Source organism: Sturnus vulgaris, chromosome 5 (assembly GCF_052056855.1).
Source record: "Sturnus vulgaris isolate bStuVul1 chromosome 5, bStuVul1.hap1, whole genome shotgun sequence".
In the NCBI taxonomy this organism is placed as follows: domain Eukaryota; kingdom Metazoa; phylum Chordata; class Aves; order Passeriformes; family Sturnidae; genus Sturnus; species Sturnus vulgaris.
Window position 1 is genome coordinate 74,516,861 of NC_142247.1, and position 19,485 is coordinate 74,536,345.

The window sequence follows — 19,485 nt, forward strand, 5'->3', positions numbered from 1 at the left end:
GCCCCGCGCCGTCCCGCCCCCCGCGCGTCATCGCGTGCGTTCGGCGGCCCGCCCCGGGGGCGGTGCCGGGGGCGCTACCCGGGGCGGTGCCGGGGCAGTGCCGGGGGCGGCACCGGGGGCGGTGCCGGGGCGGTGCCGGGGGCGTTCCCGGTCGCCGTGCCGGGGTAGCCCGGGGAGCGGTTCCGGGAGCGGTTCGGGGGGCGGTGCCGATTGCAGTCCCGGTCACTGTCCCCAGTCCCCGTCCCCAGTCCTGGTCCCGGTCCCAGTCCCCGGTTCCGGTCCCCGATCCTGGTCCCAGTCCCAGTTCCCCGTCCCGGAACCCGATCACGGTCCTGGTCCCAGTCCCCAATCCCGGTCCCGGTCCCTGTCTCCAGTCCCCGATCCCGGTTCCGGTCCCTGTCCCAGGTCCCCGTCCGCGATCCCGGTCCCTGTCCCATTTCCCCGTCCCGGTCCCCGATCCCAGTCCCGGTCCACGTCCCCGATCCCGATTTTTCCCCCCCTTTCACACTGATTTTTCCCCCGATTTATCAATGATTTTTTTCCCCATTTTTTCCCATTTCTCACTGATATTTTCCCCCATTTTTCAGGGATTTTTTTCCCCATTTCTCACTGATTTTTTTCCCCATTCTTCATGGAGTTTTGCCCCCGTTTTTCACTGATTTTTCCCCATTTCTCACTGACTTTTTCCCCATTTTCCCCCATTTCTCACTGATATTTTCCCCCATTTTTCATGGATTTTTTCCAGATTTATCCCCATTTCCCACTGATTTTTCCCCATTTTTCATGGACTTTTCCCCCCCGTTTCTTACTTATGTTTTTCCCCGATTTCTCATTGATTTCCCCCCCCCCCATTTCGCACTGATTTTTTACCCATTTTTCCCCATTTCTCACTGATTTCTTTCGCCATTTTTCATGGAATTTCCCCACCCATTTCTCACGGATTTTTTCCCCACTTTTCCCCATTTCTCACTGATTTTTCCCCCCATTCTTCAGGGATTTTTTTCCCCATTTCTCACTGATTTTTCCCCCCATTCTTCATGATTTACAGGATACTCTATCGTGAATGGAAAGCAATTAAAGGAAGGGGGGAGGTTACCAGCCACCTGGTCAGCTCAGACAGCAGAGCTGCACACGCTTGTGAGAGCCTGTGAATTATAGCAGGACAAGACATTAAATATATTTACTGATTCTAAATATGCATATGCGGTAATACATGCATTTGGAAAACTATGGGGAAAAAAAGAGGTTTATTAAGCTGCAGAAGAAAGAAGAAAAAAATTGGTTTACAAGGGATGGCAAGCAGTGGATACCAAAAGCTCTAGCCTTACAATTGTTAAAACAACTTCATTAAAGGAGTCGTTCTGTGCCTTCTTTGGGGTGAGGAAAAAAGGCTGAGGGGGGCTCCGACGTGGTTTGGGGCACCCCAAGGTCCCTGGGAGAGGGAGCCGGGCTGCGCTGGAGGAGCAGGTGAGTCGGGCATGGGGGGGGGTCATGGTGGGTGCCAGAACATTGAGAGGGAGGGGTGGGTGTAGAATGCATGAAAAACAGAACCTTAAAAAATAGCTAAATATAGTCTAAAAGGAATGTTTTATTGGCTTGTGTTTGGATAGAGGTAGGGTTTTTTTATAGATACTGTAAATAGAAAAGATAAAGAATAAAAATATAGAAGCAAATATAAGAAACCAATATATAAATATATTACATTACATTATATTATGTTATGAAAATAGAAATATATAAATATTCAGACTTTAAAAGGAATGTTTTATTGGTTTTTATTTGGTTAGAGGAGGGTTTTTTGAAAATAATATAGGCAAAAATATACAAATATGCAAAAATAGATACTGACATAAAATTATTATAACTATATATGCATATATATATGTAAGTATAAATATATAGAAAAAAATATAAATATAAAATACATGTATGTAGTATGTAATAGAAATAATTTATCGATTTTAATATGTTATATTAAATAGTATGTTATAATAGAATGTAAATAGCATCTAGTATATTAATATACTAGTAAAAACTACATTAAATAGTATATAAATATAGAATACACAATATAGACATATAAATCTACAGATATAAATATGAAAACTAAATAGAAAAATATATTCAAATAGAATTTAAAATAATCGAGGTTTTTGTTTCTATTTGGTTAGAGGCAGAGCTTTTAAAGAAATAATATTAAAAACTATGAACCTCCAAATATAGATGGATATAGATAAAATAGAAATAACATTAGTAATATAAATCTATGTATATAATGAATAATAAAATAATATTGTATATATGATAAATAGAATAGCAATTAAATTGAATATATGAAATATGTCTAGATTATGACTAGAAATTAAATATTAAAAAATAGATGATTTATATATATAAAAGGTTTTTTTTTCATTTGGTCAGAGGCAGGGCATTTTTAGTTTGGGTCGGGGTTTTTTTGGGGCGTTCATTGAGAGGATTTTATGACGGGTGGGGACTCTGGTGCTTGGAACTCTCTCCCTTCTCTGGCTGTCCCTGACAGGGCGGCAGTGCCGGGCTGAGTTGGGCGGCAGTGCTGCCGCCGTGTGGACACAGGCGGGTACTGCACCGTGCCCCTCTCAGGATGGCGGAAGGGCCCGCGGGCCGGGACCCAGCCGTGCGGCAGCGCTCAAGATGGCGGCCTCTCTAGGACCCCGGCGGATAGGCGTTTACATAAAACGCCTGTCCGCGCTCGCCGGCGCCCTCACGCCCGCGGCACCGGGGACCGCGCGGCCGTTGTCGGCACGCTCTGACACGTCCGGGAAAATTGGCGGCGAGCGGATCGGCGTCGGCGATGTAATCAGGCATCTTATGCCTACACACCGGGGTCCTGATTTTTTCCCGCCCTTTCTGCCGCCATTTTTGGCAGGTCAGCCGGAGTGCCGCCCGAGCCGCCATTTTGAGAGTCCCGACACACTCAAGATGGCGGCCTCTCTAGGACCCCGGCGGATGGGCGTTTACATAAAACGCCTGTCCGCGCCCGCCGGCGCCCTCACGCCCGCGGCACCGCGGACCGCGCGGCCGTTGTCGGCACGCTCTGAAACATCCGGGAAAATTGTCGGCGAGCGGATCGGCGTCGGCGATGTAATCAGGCATCTTATGCCTACACACCGGGGTCCTGATTTTTTCCCGCCCTTTCTGCCGCCATTTTTGGCAGGTCAGCCGGGGTGCCGCCCGAGCCGCCATTTTGAGAGTGCGGACACACTCAAGATGGCGGCCTCTCTAGGACCCCGGCGGATAGGCGTTTACATAAAACGCCTGTCCGCGCCCGCCGGCGCCCTCACGCCCGCGGCACCGGGGACCGCGCGGCCGTTGTCGGCACGCTCTGACACGTCCGGGAAAATTGGCGGCGAGCGGATCGGCGTCGGCGATGTAATCAGGCATCTTATGCCTACACACCGGGGTCCTGATTTTTTCCCGCCCTTTCTGCCGCCATTTTTGGCAGGTCAGCCGGAGTGCCGCCCGAGCCGCCATTTTGAGAGTCCCGACACACTCAAGATGGCGGCCTCTCTAGGACCCCGGCGGATGGGCGTCTACATAAAACGCCTGTCCGCGCCCGCCGGCGCCCTCACGCCCGCGGCACCGCGGACCGCGCGGCCGTTGTCGGCACGCTCTGAAACATCCGGGAAAATTGTCGGCGAGCGGATCGGCGTCGGCGATGTAATCAGGCATCTTATGCCTACACACCGGGGTCCTGATTTTTTCCCGCCCTTTCTGCCGCCATTTTTGGCAGGTCAGCCGGGGTGCCGCCCGAGGCGCCATTTTGAGAGTCCCGACACGCTCAAGATGGCGGCCTCTCTAGGACCCCGGCGGATAGGCGTTTACATAAAACGCCTGCCCGCGTTCGCCGGCATAAAAATAAATATGCATAAATATAAACATAGACATAAACATGCACAAACGTTAACCTGCATAGATATAAACATAAACATAAACATAAACATAAACATAAACATAAACATGCAAAACAATAATAATAAATAGAAATAGAAATAGAAATAGAAATAGAAATAGAAATACAAACATTAATAAAATCAGTGAGAAAGGGGGTAAAATCAGTGAGAAATGGGGGGGAAAAACCATGAAAAATGATGGAAAAATCAGAGAGAAATGGGGAAAAAATCAGTGATTAATGGGCGGGAAAATGCATGAAAAATGGGGGGAATAATTCAGAGAGAAATGGGGGCAAATATCAGTGAGAAATGGGGGGGAAAATCAGGAAATATCCATGAAAATTGGGGGAAACATCCATGAAAAATGGCGGAAAAAATCAATGAAAAATGGCGGAAAAAATCAGTGAGAAATGGGGAAAAATGGGGAAAAAGGAGTGATAAATGGGGGAAAAAATCAGTGAGAAATGGGGAAAAATGAGGAAAAAATCCACGAAAAATGGGTGGAAAAATCCATGAAAAATCAACGGAAAAATCAGTGAGAAATGGGGAAAACATCATGGTGAAATGGGGCAAAAATCAGAGAGAAATGGGGAAAAATTATTGAAAAATGGGGGATAAAAATCAGTGAGAAATGGGGGGAAAATGGGGAAAAACATCAGTGAGAAATGGGGAAAAAAAATCTTTGATAAATTGGGGCAAAAATCATTGAGAAATGGGGAAAATAATCAGTGAGAAATGGGGAAAATTTGGGAAAAATCCAGGAAAACTGCGGGAAAAAATGCTTGAAAAATTGGGGAAAAAATCCGAGAGAAAATCCCCGGGAATCCCCGGGAAAAACCCCCCGGAATCCCCGAGAAAATCCCCCGGAATTCCCCGGGAAAATCCCCCCGGAATCCCCTGGAAAATCCCCCTGAATTCCCCGAGAAACTCATCCCGGAATCCCCGTGATAATCCGTCCGCTATCCCCGAGAAAATCCCCCAGGAATCCCCCAGAAAATCTCCCCGAAATCCCCGGGATAATCTCCCCGGAATCCCCGAGAAAATCCGCCCCGAATCCCCTGGAAGATTCCCCCGGAATCCCCGAGAAAATCCCTCGGAATTCCCCGGGAAAATCAACCCGGAATCCCCGAGAAAATCCCCCGGAATCCCCGGGAAAATCCCCCAGGAAAATCCCCGGGATAATCACCCCGGAATCCCCTGGAAAATCCCCTAGGAATCCCCGAGAAAATCCCCCCGGAATTCGCCGGGAAAATCCCCCCGGAATCCCCCAGAAAATCCCCCCGGAATACTCTGCAATATCCCCCCGGAATCCCCTGGATAATCCCCCCGGAATCCCCGATAAAATCCCCCTGGAATCTCCAGGAAAATGCCCCGGGAATACGTGAGAAAATCTCCCCGGAATCCCCGAGAAAATCCCCCCGGAATCCCGTGGAAAATACCCCCTGAATCCCCGAGAAAATCCCCCCGGAATCCCCGAGAAAATCCCCCCGGATTCCCCTGAAAATCCCTCGGAATTCCCCGGGAAAATCCTCCCGGAATCCAAGAGAAAATCCTCCCGGAATCCACGAGAAAATCCGCCCGGAATCCCCGGGAAAATCCTCCAGAAATCCCCGAGAAAATCCCCCGGAGTCCCCGGGAAAATCAACCCGGAATCGCCGGGAAAATCCCCCCAGAATCCCCGAGAAAATCCCCCGGAATTCCCCTAGAAAATCCCCCCGGACTCCCCGAGAAATTTCCCCCGGAATCCCCGGGAAAATAGCCCCCGGAATCCGCGAGAAAATCCCCCCGGAATCCACGCGAAAATCCCCCAGAAATCCCTGTGAAAGCCCCCCCGGAATCCCCAAGAAAATCTCCCCGGAATCCCCGAGAAAATTCGCCCGTAATACTCGGGAAAATATGCCCGGAATCCCCTGGAAAAACCCCCCGGAATCCCCTGGATAATCCCCCCGGAATCCCCGATAAAATCCCCCTGGAATCTCCAGGAAAATGCCCCGGGAATACGCGAGACAATCCCCCCGGAATCCCCTGGAAAATCCCCCCTGAATCCCCGAGAAAAACCCCCCTGAATCCCCGAGAAAATCCCCCCGGATTCCCCTGAAAATCCCTCGGAATCCCCGGGCAAATCTCCCCGGACTCCCCGAGAAAATCCCCCCGGAATTCCCCGGGAAAATCCCCCCGGAATCCCCGAGAAAATCCCCTAGAATTCCCCGGGATAATCCCCCCGGAATCCCCGAGAAAATCCCCCCGCAATCGCCGAGAAAATCCCCCCGGAATCGCCGGAATAATCCCCTGGAATTCCCCGGGAAAATCATCCCGGAATCCCCGAGAATATCCCCCCGGTATCGCCGAGAAAACCCCCCCGGAATCCCCGGGAAAATCCCTCCGGACTCCCCGAAAAAATCCCCCGGAATCCCCGAGAAAATCCCCCGGAATTTCCCGGGAAAATCACCCCGGAATCCCCGAGAAAATTCTCCCGAAATACTCGGCAAAATCCCCCAGGAATCCACGGAAAATTCCCCGGAATCCAGGAGAAAATACCCCGGAATCCCCATGAAAATCCCCCCGGAATCTCCGAGAAAATCCCCCGGAATCCCCGCGAATATCCCCCCGGAATCCCCGGGAAAATCCCCATGAATTCCCCGGGAAAATAATCTCGGAATCCCCGAGAAAATCTCCCCGGAATCACCGAGATAATGGCCCCGGAATACCCGAGAACATCCCCCGGAATTGCCCGAGAAAATCATCCCGTAATCCCCGAGGAAATCCCCCCGGAACACTCGGGAAAATCCCCCCGGAATTCCTCGTCAAATCACCCCGGATACCCCGGGAAAATCCCTCCGGACTCCCCGAAAAATTCCCCCCGGAATACTCGGGAAAATCCCCCCGGAATCCCCGAGAAAATCCACCCGGAATTCCTCGTCAAATCACCCCGGATACCCCGGGAAAATCCCTCCGGACTCCCCGAAAAATTCCCCCCGGAATACTCGGGAAAATCCCCCCGGAATCCCCGAGAAAATCCACCCGGAATCCCCTGGAAAATCCACCGGGAATTCCCCGGGAAATTCCTCGCTGAAACCCCTGGAAAATCCCCCCGGAATCCCGGAGAAAATCCCCCCGGAATTCCCTGGGAATATCCCCTCGGAATCCCCGGGAAAATCCCCCCGGACTCCCCGAAAAAATCCCCCCGGAATACTCGGGAAAATCCCCCCGGAATACTCGGGAAAATCCTCCCGGAATTCCCGAGAAAATCCCCCGGAATTCCCTGAGAAAATCGCCCCGGAATCCCAGTGAAAATCCCCCCGGAATCCCCGGGAAAATCCCCCAGGAATCCCCTGGAAAATCCCCCAGGTATCCCCGATAAAATCCCCCTGGAATCCCCTGGAAAATCCCCCTGGAATCGCGGGGAAAAAGCCCCCCGCATTTCCCGGGAAAAATCCCCCCGGAATCCCCGATAAAATCTCCCCGGAATCCCTGAGAAAATCCCCCCGGAATCCGCGAGAAAATATGCCCAGAGTCCCCGATAAAATCCCCCCGGAATCCCCGGGAATATCCCCCAGGAATCCCCGATAAAATCCCCCCGGAATCCCCCAGAAATTCCCCCTGGAATCCCCGACAAAATCCCCCCGGAATTCCCGACAAAATCCTCCCGGAATCCCCGGAAAATCCCCCCGGAATCCCCGGAAAATCCCCGCGGAATTCCGGTCCATTTCTGTAGGAGAATAGTTTGTAAGGATAGTGCAGAAGGCACTAGTTGCCAACGAGTTACAGCTGTACTGATTAGCAAGGAGTGGAAACAGCCTTGCCTGCCCAGTGAGGCTGGTTGTTATAAAAGCGTGGGTCAGCTGGCTGCCAGTTTCACTAAGCACAGCTCCAGCTGGAGGTGCAGAGCCTGCTGCAGTGTGGGCTGGAGCCTGCTGGCTGTGCTGCGAGGAGGAAGGGACACGTGGCCGTGCAAGGGATGGACAAGGTGAGAGGATGCTGTGTGTGGGACAGACAGGCTCAGGTGGCTGGGGAAGGGACAGGCTGGGGTTTAGCCAGTCGTACAGAGGAGAGGAGGAGTCGGTGCTGTGTGGAGCTGCCTGTGAGAAAAGGAGTCAGAGTTGCCTCAAAGAAATCTGTGGAGAGAAGGCATGAAAAGTGTGTAATGAAAGACTAATGTTGGTGCCTGTCATGTCTGTCTTGATATAATTGCTACACGTTTTCTCGGAATGCTTGAATTTAGACATAAAATGAAAACTTTATTGTAAGAAAGGAATGCATTTCTCACCAAAGTGGTGTAGGGTGGGGGATCACAACTCCCAGATGGCCTGGAAGCGGAACGGCCACAGGGGTTACTGTAACTGGGCCTCCAGTACCAAAGCCCCAGTGGGTTTAAAGGCTAGAGCTGGGCTGGGATTAGCACGGGCTATGCAGCTGGGCTCATGCACAGGTCTGTCAGCACTCCTACCCGAGGGCAGTCCCTCACCTAGGGAGAGGTTCTAGGCCTGGAGATGAGGCTGAGTTTGGGAAGGGTGATGAGGACATGGTTAGGGAGGGATGTAAATGCATATCAAAAGACTTAATTTTGAGGGGTGGCAAGCATTAGCTATAAACCAGTAAGTATTTACAGCTAAAGGCTGGAGGTGGGGGCTGTCTGAGGAGGACAGGACTGTTTAAGGCTGAAGTTGGAAGAGAAACCTTGGTGAAGCTTTTGCGTTAGAAACGGCCTCACCTGCCAAATCAGATTTTTGTCTTCAGGATTGCATGAGTGAGGATGCCACAGCCAAGGAAAAGGTTCAGGTTTGGGAGGCAAAGGCGAGTTAGGCAGGGCTGCAGGGCTGGGGCTTGGCTGTTTCCATACTGCTCAGGGCAGCAAAGGGTAGCTGGCTCACTGGGCCTTGGATCTAGAACTCTTTCTGGAACAAGGTGGAGAGCTGAGGTTCATGCAAGGAAGGGGCCAGGAATTCTTTGTCTGACTGGAAAATGCCAGAGGGGCAGTGTGTGACTCGGATAGGATGATATGTTCGTCTGGCGAGAGTCACAAAAGAATATTTTGGTTTACTGATAACTGGGCAGCTCAGAAGTTACTACTTGACTTAGTTGCTGCTCCCATCTGTTGCACACATAAACAGAGCAAAGCAGACGAATTCTCTCGGAGCCTGAGGTCTTTGACTGGCCCTCCAAAAATGCTGCCCGCTAAAAAACAGACGTGGGGGAGGAAAGTTGTCAGATACAATAGAGCAAGAAAAGGACACGGGCTTCAAAGTGCCCTCCAGCAGACCACGGAAGTGACCTGTCTGGAAGTGAAACCAGCAGTCTGCTTCCCCAGCCTCCTGGAAGCCTCTAACAGCTACACAGGCAGTGAGGGGAGAGAACAATTCAACCTAAAAATAATTTTCAGTAGCGTTCTGCACTGCTGTTAAAAATACTGCAACCAGGGAATGTGGTGTGGTGATAACTATTAGGCCTGTAAGTCTGGTAACTGGGGCTTTTAGCTCAAACATCTCGGTATGGCTACTTTGAGCCTTGTAAAAGCTGCGTTAAGTCCAATTTCTTGGGTAGTTCTACTAGCTCTAGCCTTGCTTTTCATCCCCTCAGTAAGAAAGCAACTCCCTCTCGAGAATGTTATTTACTTTCCATATTATGTGCCTACCGATTTCTGGAATTGCAAATGTCTTTGGATACATGCGTAAATTTAAGTTTCAAGAAAGCTGTCAAGCTAAAACAAAGGCTTGCCATAATGCAGAAGAAAATGTTTTATGGAAGAACTGAGAGGTCCCTACCTGGGCATAGAATTTGCTATACGAAGGTGTGTTCCAAACGGATCTGCCATCTAAACAAGCAGAAAAATAGTTGGAATGTAGTGAGTTCAATTTAACTATTGCTAGAAATAGGAATTATTAGCAGAGCTTGGAGCATGATATCACTAGCAGCAGTAAGACGCTTTTAGCTTGCTTCTCATAAATTACTTGTAAAAAGCATTTGTACCTAGTGTGTAGCAATTAATATTTCCCCATTTTCTTCCCCCCCGCCCCCCAGTCTCAGGTACTCCTTTTATTTTACCCTTTTCTGTCTTGTAACATCACCTTCCTTTATTTTATTCTATCTTCTGTTCTCAGAACATCGCAGCATCCTCTGTCAATGTGAAAGCATTTGTTCATCCTGTCTTGGAATGGCTGTCAATGTTGCCCTCTTCTGGATCACTTTTTTTTTTTTTTTTTTTTAACAATATGTTGCTAAATGTCAGGAAAATTAATCCACAAACACCAGCGGTTTATGTCCAAAAAGGAAACAGAGGAGTCCTTTTTGCTTTATTCGAATAAAGGGAGAGGCCATGGGACATTCCCCTGGGATCTCTCAAATTTTTGGAGGACGCAGCCTCCTTTTTATCCTATTTTCCCGGCCGCATTTCCCTCTCTCTTTTCCCATTGGCTGAGGTACTTGAGAGGCACAGACTTCCCGGAACGCCTGATACCTGAAATTCCCCTCTAATGTATAACCCTCCCTTTTAATTTTTAATTCTTATAGAATTCATAGCTTCCCCCCGTTGCTTCTTTCATCTTTCGATATCCAATTTCATTTATCAGCAGCCCTGCAGTTTGTTTGTAAAGGCAACTATCTCTTTCCATTCATCAATCAGTGGAATCCATCCCATTGTTTCTTTTATCTCTCAGTGCTAGCCTTATCTACAGGCTGATCCACAGCTCATTTGTAAAGACAAATTCAACATTCCTCTCAGCTAATAAATGAGAAGTTAGCTGAAAAAAGTAAAAACTGGATTTTTTTTCCGGTGTGTGTCGGACAATACAGTGGAGAGAATTTGCGGGAGGATGATCGAGGATATCCTATTATAATATCGTTCTCGGACATTTTACTATTTTAGATCATCAGTTGTATTCTGAAAGAAATCTATTTTAATGATATGTGTACGTTTGCACGAAGTTATAGTTAAATATAGCTTGCGGCTGGGCTCTTTAATGAATAGGGGTATTTTTGGTTTTAATTCAATATTTTATGCTTGTGGTGTGTAGTGTGCTGATTTATTTTTTAATGTTATTTACTACGTGCGCTTTTGTTTTTGAGTGAAGGTAACTTTCTGGATGGCTTTGTATTTGAGGCAGAATGAATTGAAGTAGGTTTTTAAAACTGATTTTTCATATGTACGATGGGGAGTTTAGTAGGGGCAGCTCTGATGGTGGGGGCTTGGTTGTTAATTTTATCAGACGGCTTTTGTTAGATACAGCTTTTAATTCTGGAAAGTTTTTTTTTCTAATGTCGTGCTTTGAAGGTGGTTTTCGAGGATGTATGGTATAGCTTTATTTTGTTTGTAGATGGTGTATGATAAGGGCTATGGTCTATTTATCTAATGCCATGTTTTTTCATTCAGGTGTTGATAAGGGAGTTCTTGAATGGCGTTTTGTGTTGTTTTTGTTTTTGGTGGGGCGTTGTTTTTAAAGGATACCTTGATAAGGTTTGCCGATGGCGTTCTAGCCTGTAGCATAAGGCATAGGGTAGTTTTTGAATTATTTTGTGGTGGCTTTGATTCTTGCCAGTATGTAGTGTTTGTTTGAGGTAATGCTGTGTAGCTAATTTCTGTTTTCTTATTAATATTAGAATTGGAGTGTTGTAGTATATGGGCTGTTATTATATCATAGGGGTTCTATTTATTTGGTTTGATTGTTTTCTAGTTATGGATAATTTTTCTCAAAAAACCATTTTCAGAATTTCAGGCGTGACACAAAAGAACGCTCAGATTGCTGGAAGGGAAACGTGTGCCCAGATTGTCTCGAAGCAGTGCTGCTGTCGGTTCTCGTTCAGTTGTGTCTTCTGAAAATGAGACTGTTGTATTCATTGCGCTGTGCTAAACACTTGTCATTCTCCCAATGCCAGGAAACAGATGAAGCTTGAAGAAAGAGGAAGGAATTTGGAAGCGTACAAAGAAGCTGAGAAGAGGTTCAGAGATCAGGGTGCTCACTGGCAGCAGGGGCTGGGGTTAGGGCTGAGCAGGAGCAAAGCCGGAGCACATCAACCTCACCTCGTGTTTTCTCGGGGGCTTTATGGCCCTGGCAAGAGAGAGATGTTCACTGACGAGTCCCAGGCCGAGCCGTGAGCACAGCATGTTGTGTTGGAGCTGGGGTTTTTTTTTGAGACGTTCAGCAGCCACACTCTCTAGTCAAGAGTCCTGAGGTTTGTTGCTGCTCCACTTTCATCCTCATATCCAGCTTCCAGCCCTTTTCTTCTCTCTGTCCAGTGTGTCTTGTGTGTTCCTTTCTTGTCCTGTGTGCTCCCCATCCCATTCCCGTTCCCTACGGAGGGGGAGGGTGTGGAGACTGGGGGCTCCGACGTGGTTTGGGGCACCCCAAGGTCCCTGGGAAAGGGAGCCGGGCTGCGCTGGAGGAGCAGGTGAGTCGGGCATGGGGGGGGGGGGGGGGGGGGTGTCATGGTGGGTGCCAGAACATTGAGAGGGAGGGGTGGGTGTAGAATGCATGAAAAACAGAACCATAAAAAATACCTAAATATAGTCTAAAAGGAATGTTTAAATGCTTTTTATTTGGGTAGAGGCACGGTTTTTATAGCTAATATAAAAATAAAATATAAAGAATAGAAATAGATTGGTATACATGTAAAATATAATGAAATCTAAGTAGCAAATATCTATGAAAAATCTAGTGTATAACAGAAATAATGCAAATATAAGAATATGTATAAATATAAAATAGAGCTATGAGAATGGGAATAAGAATGGGGTAAAACATCAGTGAGAAATGGAAAAAAACCACATGAAAAATGGTGGGAAAATCAGTGAGAAATGGAGAAAAATCAGTGAAAAACGGGGGGGGAATCTTTGAAAAATGGGGAAAAAAATCAGTGAGAAATGGGGGAAAAAAAATCCATGAAAAATGGGGGAATAAATCAGTGAGAAACGGGGAAAAGTGGGGGAAAAAATAATTGAGAAATGGGGGAAAAAATCCGTGACGAATGGCGGGAAAAGTCATTAAGAAATGGGGGAAAAATCAGTGAGAAACAGGGAAAAAAATCAATGAGAAATGGGGGAAAATTTGGGACAAAATCAGCGAGAAATGGGGGAAAAATCAGTGGTAAATGGGGGAAAAGTCGATGAAAAATGGGGGAATATTCAGTGAGAAATGGGGGGGGGGGGGAAATCAGTGAGAAATGGGGAAAAAAATCCATGGAAAACAGGCAAACAATCCATGGGCAATGGCGGGAACAGAGCGAGCTGTTGTTGCTCGTGCTGTGGTGGCCGATGCTGTGGGGAAAAAATAAGTGAAAAATGGGGGCAATAATCAGTGATAAATGGGGAGAAAATCAGTGATTAATGGGCGGAAAAATGCATGAAAAATGGAAGGAAAAATTCAGAGAGAAATGGGGGCAAATATCAGTGATAAATGGGGAAAAAAAATCAGTGATTAATGGGGGGAAAAATGCATGGAAAATGGGGGGAAAATTCAGAGAGAAATGGGGGCAAAAATCAGTGAGCAATGGGGGGGAAAATCGGGAAATATCCATGGAAAAATGGGGGGAAAAAATCAGTGAGAAATGGGGGAAAAAATCAGTGAGAAATGGGGGAAACATCATGGTGAAATGGGGAAAAAAAATCTTTGATAAATTGGGGAAACAAATCATTGAGAAATGGGGGGAAAAAATCAGTGAGAAATGGGGAAAATATGGGAAAAAATCCACGAAAATTGCGGGAAAAAATGCATGAAAAATTGGGGAAAAATCAGTAAGAAATGGGGGAAAAAATCCATGAAAAATGGCGGGAAAAATCAGATCGGCGATCGATAGCTAATGCGTGCCGATCGATTAGATCAGCGATCGATTGATCACGACTACCGATCGATTATATCGGCGATCGATTGCTAATGCCCGCCAATCGATTATATCGGCGTTCGATTGCTAATGCCTGCCGATCGATTAGATCGGCGATCGATTGGTAATGCCTGCCGATCGATTAGATCGGCGATCGATTGGTAATGCCTGCCGATTGATTAGATCGGCGATCGATTGCTAATGCCTGCCGATCGATTAGATCGGCGATCGATTGGTAATGCCTACCGATCGATTAGATCGGCGATCGATTGATCGCGCCTGCCGATCGATTAGATCGGCGATCGATTGCTAATGCCTGCCGATCGATTAGATCGGCGATCGATTGATCGCGCCTGCCGATCGATTAGATCGGCGATCGATTGCTAATGCCCGCCGATCGATTAGATCGGCGATCGATTGCTAATGCCTGCCGATCGATTAGATCGGCGATCGATTGGTAATGCCTGCCGATCGATTAGATCGGCGATCGATTGCTAATGCCTGCCGATCGATTAGCTCGGCGATCGATCGATCGCGCCTGCCGATCGATTAGATCGGCGATCGATTGCTAATGCCTGCCGATCGATTAGATCGGCGATCGATTGCTAATGCCTGCCGATCGATTAGCTCGGCGATCGATCGATCGCGCCTGCTGATCGATTAGATCGGCGATCGCTTTCCAATGCCTGCCGATCGATTGCTAATGCACGCTATTTGCACACTCCTTGCACACCCTTTGCACTCATACAGAGGCAGGAGGTTTCTCAGTTCTGGTCGGGGTTTTTTGGGGCGTTCATTCAGGGCGATTTCCTCAAGGATTGGGACACTCCTTGATTCCATCCCTTGCCTGTCTCCCAAGCGCCACCCTGTGGGCAGAGCGCGGTACTGCGCGCCTGCCTCTCCCAAGATGGCGGCTCGGGTGTCGCTCCCCGACCTTCTAACTCTGGCTGCAAAAGGAGGGTGGCACAGCAAGGAGCCCGCTCGCTCTAGTGGGATGCCTGCGCACGACGCCGACACCGATCCCACGGGTGCGATTTTCGGCGGCGTTTCCAATCGTGCGGACATCTCCTTCAGCCCGCTTCGGCCCGGGGAAGAGGGGCGGGGCCGCCAGCGATGGTGCCGGCGCAGCCCGGGCAGGCTCGGGGCGGAGCCGGGGCTTGGCGAGGCGGGGCACGGAGGTCCCGGGGACGGGACCGGGCGGGGCCGGGGCGGTGCTTTAGGGGCGGTCCCCAGTGGTCCCGGGCGGCACCGGGGGCGGGGCCGGGTGATCCCGGAGCGGTACCGAGCTGTGCTGGGGACGGTGCTGCAGGGGCGGTGCCGGGCCCGCCTCAGGGTGATTGAATGCCCAGAAATCGCCTCCTCTGCCCCGTGCTCACACTGAGCTGCGGGCTGCAGCGTGCTGTCGGAGCTCCGCACACAGCACGGATTTGGGCTTCCCCTCCTCTCAAACCCTCTCCCCCTTCTTCCTCCTCCTCATCTTCCTCTTTGTCCTCTGTCACTGCTGAGGCTCTGGAAAGAACTGAAATTCTGCAGGGAGAGATGTCCTCTCGTGGCCCCAGGGACTGCCTCGGCACGGGCCACGAGCGCCTCCGGCCCCTGCCTTCTCCTGCTTGAAAAGATCACCTGGAGCCCGAGCTCGGGGGGGTGAAATCAGCTGAAATCCAGGTAACTCTGTCAAGTGCCCCCCAGGGACATCGGCGGGGCTGGGGGATGAGGGTTTGAAACAGCAAATTCTTTGGAATATACACCTGTCCCTGTGCCGATGCTGCTGAGCTTCCTGCCACAGTATATCCCCACTCCATGAGGCGCTGTGAGGTTATGGCAGTGGGAATTGAGCAGGGAATTCGGGGCTATGGGCATAATTCACGGGAGCTAGCAAAGCTGACAGCCAACCCCAAATCGGGGCACAGCACAGAGAACAATCTGTGTGCTGCCCTGTCAGCTCAAGCTCCTGGGCTGGGAAGTATTGGGAGTTAAATGTATGGAATTACACAAATCACAGCAACTGGCATCACCCAGAGGGACAATCCAAGGCCCAAACAATTCCTCCACAGTCCACTCTGGGAAAAACACCCTGTGCCTGCCAGGAGCTCTGACCCTGCTTTTCCTACCAGCTCCTGAGCAGTGTCAGGGCCACCACGACGCCTTTAAAATCCAGATAAACCCCAAATCCTACACAGTGAATAATCCAAAGAAAGTACTGAATTGTTGTCATTAAAAGCTCAAAACTCATTAAGAATTCTATGACAACAGTGTAATGGACTCCCAGGAACCTCATGAATGCTCTCGGTTTCATTTTTGTGTATTTTTACTCCCTCATTTGGCAGCTTGTAAAACTTATCCTGGAATTCAGAGGTCAAGCAGGATCGACTTTGGATTGACCTTCACCTCTGGTCCCACTTTGTGCAAACACAACTCGTGCCCAGGTGGGTGAACTCATCACCTCAGCTTTTCACTCCAGAGTATCCCCTCCTTATTTCCCTGTAGATGAACTCAGATCCACTCCTCACCTCCACTGGTCATCCAAGCGTCCATTCTGTTCCCCACAGGCCCTGGTGGCCCCAGGGAGCTCCCTTGGCCTTTCTCCTGCCCCTCTGCAGCCCGAGGTCGCTACACAAACAGTTCTTGTGTCCCCTCTAAATGACCCCGGGTTTTCTGCTCAATGAATGGCATGACCCGTGCCCACTGCTCATGATTCACCCAACCAAAATCAAGAGCAAATGTTGCTTGGGCTTTAAGAACTTGAAATAACTCTGAAGCAAAAGAAATCACCTTTTTCTCCTGGTTTTTATTTTTATTTTTTCATTTAAGATGCTGGACTTGCCTCTGTGGATGTGTGCTGAGCTCTCACTGCAGGGGACTGTCAGGCCTGAATGGCTGTGAGTTCGTGTTCTTCTCAGTAGGGAATCAGAAATTATTCTTAGACCATAGAATTGTTTTCTGAAACCTTTCCCCTTTCCTCTTTGTGCCTTTGAATTTTTCAGCTGTTCCCTGTTGTCACTTCCCCTGCCTGACTTCTGTGCAGCTCCTAGCTGGGAAAAACTGGGAAAACTTAGGGGGTACAGAGGTGGAATTTTTGGCTGGATTTTTCTAACATTTCTAATTTTGCTGAACTTATTTCCCCAGTGAGAAGAGCACGAACTCACAGCCATGCAGGCCTGACAGTCACTGCGGGAAATCTGACACAGTATTAATAAGTAACCTTTCCTGAGAGCAGTCACCACCCCAGTCCTCCAGCCTTGTCAAATGTTTGCAATGAATGGAGCCAAGTTCTAATCCTTAATCTAAATTTATGTCAGCTTTTGTTAGAAAGATACCGGACAGTAAATCATACAAGAGAATTTAAAAATTGCACAAAGAATAACAGGCCCAGACCAAACCCAACCGCCCCCATCAGTGCTCCACCCCAATTTTGGGAGAAACAGTGATACAGTTTATAAATACTCTCCTTCCACACTATTCAGTCCTTCACCGCACATCCCCAGAGAGGAGTCCCTCAGACCTTGCTCCCCTGAACACCAGGAGAGCTGGAGTTTCACCCAGATCCCACATTCCCATGGCAGTTAATCCCAGCAGGGAGGCAAAGAGGAACCCTGCATCCTCTGACATAGCCCACAGCACGGGCAGCACCAGGAGCCCTCCAGGCTCAGACCTCTGGTGCTGAAGCCTCTGGGCTTTGGCTGATCAAACACCACAGCTCTTGGCAAAGATGCCAGGAGAGTCGTGATTCTTCCTGTCCTGAAAGAGAGGAGGAAAAGAAAATTAAGTCGACTGCAGAAGGATTCCAGCTCTCAACTTCTGCTCTGATTCCTCACTCTGGGGTTTTATCCATGACAAGTGACACCAATTCAGAGTGCCCTTTTCCAGCATTTTCATTCCTAACTATTAAAAGGATGCTCATTTCTCTTATTGTATTCTTTGCTTAATTTTATTAGCGGCATTTTCATCCCAGACCCCACTTGTCAGTTCTTCAATCCTTTAGCACTGGACTTGGCACAAAGGGATACCCGTGGTGCTGCATCACAAGAAATCCCAAAGAGAAACCCCTTCCAAACCTGACGGAGAAAGCTTTCAAGGCACTCCAGAACACAGACAGCTTTTCCTGCCTTGTCAGGCCACACCAATTCTGTCCCATCCACCTGAACTGTGCAGGTGAGGAAAAGGCTTTCCTTGCTCCTCGGGAATCACTGTCTGAGACCACAGATGTCCATCCTGGGCAGCACCTGGAAACAACGTGGGAAAGGCAAAATGAGAGTGTTTTCTATCAGAAAATTACTACTACTAATAAAAATAACAATCAGAACTTCTGGACAAATTTAGTAACATCACTTTGATATGAGAAATACAGGCCATGCCCATCCTTGTAGCCCAGGTGAAAACAGGAAGGAGAACTAGAGGAAAAGCAGAGTCCCTTATTTGATCTCTGGACACAAACGGAGGCCTTTTCCCTGTGAAACCAAACTCACCCTTCCAGGGTTCCTGAGATCAGCTACGAGGAGGCTTTTGGCACTCCAAGAGCAGCTGGGTCACAGCTGGATGCGGCTTGGGTCTGGGAGACACCGTGCTCCTTCTGGAATTATAGCACGCAAATGCCTGCTCCTGGCCCCAGGCCCGGAGATAAAATCTGTGGGGTTTTTCCCTGTGCAACATTGTTCACCCCTCCCAGGTTCCTGAGATCTGCACAGAGGAGGCTTTGGGCACCCCAAAGGCAGCCAGGGTTACAGGTGGGGGCAGCTTGGGGCTGGGAGAAATCCTCATCCATTTGGAATTTTATCAGGCAGAAACCTGGCTGGGTGCACAGGTCTCTGGACACGACCAGTGGCCCTTTCCCCTGTGAAACAAAACTCACCCTGCCAGGCTCCTGAGACCACTTAGGAGGAGGGGTTTGACTCTCCAAGAGCAGTCGCAACGAGAGATGCTCACACAGAAGGCCATGCAGAAGAGGAAACGAGCGCACCCGCAGCCCCCCAAGGCGCGCCCCAACGCCCCAGACCCGGCACTGCCAGCTCGGGCAGTCCCATAAAGCATCCCCCGCCTCCGCAGCGGCGGGACAGGCGGGGCCCGGGGTCCCGAGGAAACCGAGCGTGCCCGGAGGCGCGGCAGGACGGCAGCGCAGCGCCGCCTGGCGGCGGAGCAGGAGAGCAGCGCCGGGCCCCATGGCAGTATCGGTACCCGTGCGCCCCTTGCTGTCCGCGGCGATGCAGCGCCCGATGCCGAGTTCCACGCCCGTGTCGCCGAGGGAGAGGGGCACCGCTGGCTGGGGCCTCCCCGCCGACACGGACAGAAGCCGAAGCAGAAGCCCCGGTGCCATTGGCGGCCCCTACCCAGCGGGCCGGGCTCCGCCGGGCCCGCGGCCCCGCGCGGTATCGGGTCGGCCCGCTCCCGTCTTCGTCGCACCCGGGCCCTGCTCCTGGCATGAAGCGCGTCACCGCCCCGCGCCGTCCCGCCCCCCGCGCGTCATCGCGTGCGTTCGGCGGCCCGCCCCGGGGGCGGTGCCGGGGGCGCTACCCGGGGCGGTGCCGGGGCAGTGCCGGGGGCGGCACCGGGGGCGGTGCCGGGGCGGTGCCGGGGGCGTTCCCGGTCGCCGTGCCGGGGTAGCCCGGGGAGCGGTTCCGGGAGCGGTTCGGGGGGCGGTGCCGATTGCAGTCCCGGTCACTGTCCCCAGTCCCCGTCCCCAGTCCTGGTCCCGGTCCCAGTCCCCGGTTCCGGTCCCCGATCCTGGTCCCAGTCCCAGTTCCCCGTCCCG

The 19,485-nt window shown here is 50.1% G+C and overlaps 2 long non-coding RNA genes across 5 annotated transcripts; one reads left to right on the forward strand and one right to left on the reverse strand.

Moving 5' to 3' along the window:
• Nucleotides 1-15,106: 15,106 nt before the first annotated feature.
• Nucleotides 15,107-16,857, forward strand: LOC148223815 (uncharacterized). The gene is made up of 4 exons (XR_015804136.1): nucleotides 15,107-15,404; nucleotides 16,067-16,165; nucleotides 16,551-16,618; nucleotides 16,724-16,857. It is a non-coding gene; the product is annotated as an uncharacterized LOC148223815 (long non-coding RNA).
• On the reverse strand, nucleotides 16,508-19,190 carry LOC148223816 (uncharacterized). 4 transcript variants are annotated; one of them, XR_015804132.1, is made up of 3 exons: nucleotides 19,064-19,190; nucleotides 17,795-17,962; nucleotides 16,508-17,477 (listed from the first exon to the last, which is right to left on the reverse strand). It is a non-coding gene; the product is annotated as an uncharacterized LOC148223816 (long non-coding RNA). The 4 variants fall into 4 exon arrangements; XR_015804133.1 differs by having other exon boundaries at nucleotides 18,912-19,169; XR_015804134.1 differs by having other exon boundaries at nucleotides 18,206-19,169.
• Between the last annotated feature and the right edge of the window lie 295 nt (nucleotides 19,191-19,485).